Genomic DNA, 2,947 nt, shown 5'->3' with positions numbered 1-2,947 from the left:
TCCTCTGGGAAGTGGGAAGAATATCTGGACACCTGTACCGCCGCTTTCGGTCGAAATGGTTCATTGTTGTGCTGATGAATTTCACGGCTTCATTAAAGAAACCTGATGTCAAACTCGCACCCACCAGCCCCCCCAGCAGGGCTGCAGTGCCCCCTCACAGACACAGGAGCTGCTTTTACCTGGTGTTCAGCCACTACTGCAAGAAATCCTGTCCACAAGGTACAATCGTTCCACCCTGACTTGCACTTTACATCTCTCCATTCTGCTGCAGCAAACCCTCAGGAAGGAGGGAGATGGTCTGTGAAAGCAGCCCCAGCAGGGCAAGGCATGGGACAGGGTCCTCAAGCAGTGGCTCTGCCCTTCTGTTGTCCCTGCCCAAGGTTTTAGTGATGCCTCTGGACACCCGAGGCAGCTGAGGTGAATCCTTTTGCAGACATGCCTTTGTCTCCCTGATGCTCATGATGGACCACCTTCCATCTCCAGCATCACCTCCAGGGCACCAGAGCCCAGCCCCATCCTGCCCTCACAGCAGTCTCCAGAGGGAAATCCCAGCAGGGTCTGGTCCTTCCCACAGTGACAGTAGCTCATCATCCTGTGCTGTTCCCAGTCCCAGACAATTCCCAGCCCCTGCTCCAGCCTTTCCTGCCCCAAAGAAGGCACCTTCAGCAGTGGACACCTCTACAAGCACAAGCAGGTGTGTATACATTACAAGCTGAGAGACCAGGGCTTGTTTTAAAGCTCCCTAGGACTGACTCCAACTTGGAAATCCATCTCTTGCCATGACTCAGTTTCTGCTGTGGCCCAAGGAGAACGGGCACTGGGTCTGCCCTGCTGAGCTCTGGGTGTCAGCACAGCAGCTGAGACACCAGGAGCTGTTGCAGGCTGGGATCCAGATTCAATCGGAAGCGGAGTTACAGCTCCGTGGAGGAAATCCAGAACATGAAACCGGAGCAAAGACAGGGACAACCAGGGCCAAGTGCTACCCCCGCCGCTAGAAAACCTGCCTGCAATGGCTCCGGGCTTGGAAAGTGTTCAAACCCATTCCTCTTACAAAATTCATAAGGCAGAGCCATCTGCCTGGCAGCCAGCGCCCCAGCTCCCATCCCGGCTCCTTGCTGGATTTTCCCTGCTACCCGTGAATGGCAAGAGTCTGCTTCCCACCTGGCCAAAGCTGGGCTGAAAATGAGGAAGGGGTGAAAATAACTGTCCTGAGCCTGGCTGAAGGTGCAGGGATGGAGGAACAGAACTTTCAAGGGCTTCCACCACTGATGAATACAAGAAAATACTTTCTAGACAAGCACCAGCTCTGATGATCCCAGGAGACAAGATGGGATTTCCAACCCAAGCTGTACAATGAATTTGTCCCTTCAAAGCATCTCTCACACCCTGACAGTGCACAGCAAGTCCACAGCCTCACAACTGTTTATTTAAATAAATGTTAAAAAGAATTGTTAGGTGCAGACCATGACTTCAGTAATGTTAAGTGAATAATTCATCCAGTATTTATAATTGATGGGGGATTTAACAGGAGCAGAGCTGTAAGTGGCTTTCTGTTAACTACTGATGCTCTCTGCCAGCCACCCAACGGACCCAGCTGGGCTCTGTGATCGTGGCTCTCCTGCCATGTTTCATTTAAGTGATGTTAAGAGTACACACAGTCTGGGGGAATGCTCTGCTCCTGGGGAATCCCATGGCAGCCCCAGCTCCTGGGGTGGCCGTGCTGTGCTGTGGGGTCACAGAGCCCTGGATCCTGTGGAGAAGCCCCAGAGGGATGTGTCTGGGAGAGCTCCCCAGCACAGGGCTCCTGGCTCCTTCCTCCTGCACCCACTGCAGCCAAGGCCAGATAACCCTGAATGTCTGGGTGTCCAGATAGACCCAGACCCCTCAAACTGGCTGCTTAAGGGGTTTTGTGTCTTATTCCAGGGAGGTGTCTCTAAAATCCTTTTCAGACTTCTCTCCAAACTTCATTTGCAAGAACAGAAGTGCACTAAGAAGACCAAGCATCTTGCCTCACCCATCATCCACATCCTCACACAAAGCATCCAAAATGCTTCTAAAAACATATGCACAAATACAAAAACACAGTCAGAAGAACCTGCCTATATCCTAACAGACAGTGCATCTGTGTTCCAAAACATCTCATTTCCAACAAAACTGCAATAACCACACAGTTATCGCAGCAAATGCACCCCCCATCCCACTCAACTCATTTTGCAACGTGTTGGGTTAACAGTTGGACTTCTCCCACCAAAATTATTCCATTATTCCATTCTAAGCCCTGTGGGCAGCCACAGAGCTGGCTGGCATGCCCAGGGCTGGCAGGCACACCAGCTGCACCCAACAAAGCATTGAGTTTTAAAATCTCCTGACTCTGAAGAGCATTGATGGCTGCACAGCTCTGACCTGGAGGGGAGACTCATTTTGTGCCTGGGAGGAGTGTCCTGGCAGCCAGAGCTGGGTGCCAGCACAGAGAACTCAGGCAGGCAGAGCAAGGACAAAGGCTGCTCCTGGCATCTCAGGGGATGTGGGATAATTCACACTAAAGCCCCATTCCCTTCAGAAGGGCTGGCAGCCTCAGGGCAAAACAAGTGCTGGAATCTCCTTGATTGTTAAAGAAACTATTATTGATAAAATAACTGCTTCTAAGGCTGCTGTGCTGCCAGCAGAGCTGCAGTGCCCTTCCATCCCAGCCTGGAAGCAAGGCCTGCCTTTTGTGTACCGAGAAAGAACATGAGAACTTGTGAAGGACTGTGAAATGAAGGTGAATCTGGTTTTGCTGCACCCCAAACTGCCGGGGGCTGAGCGTGCAGAGCAGCTTGGCTGCTTGTCCTGCACCGCCTGGCACGGGCTGTGCCACTGGGAGGCAGCTGGGAATGCTGGAGGAGCTGGGGCTTGGGCTGGGCCCCGACCTGCAGCAGGAGGGGGCTGGCAGGGGGGGCTGGCAGGA

The 2,947-nt window shown here is 52.8% G+C and overlaps 1 protein-coding gene across 1 annotated transcript in view; it reads right to left on the bottom strand.

The window, feature by feature from the left end:
* The window catches only part of MYO18B (myosin XVIIIB), a 73,143-nt gene that overhangs the window by 13,491 nt on the left and 56,705 nt on the right, over positions 1–2,947 (bottom strand). The gene's annotated exons all lie outside the window — the stretch shown is intronic.

The sequence above is a fragment of the Chaetura pelagica genome, unplaced genomic scaffold (assembly GCF_000747805.2).
Source record: "Chaetura pelagica isolate M959 unplaced genomic scaffold, ChaPel_1.0 scaffold294, whole genome shotgun sequence".
Taxonomy (NCBI): domain Eukaryota; kingdom Metazoa; phylum Chordata; class Aves; order Apodiformes; family Apodidae; genus Chaetura; species Chaetura pelagica.
This window is presented reverse-complemented; position numbering and strand designations above follow the sequence as displayed.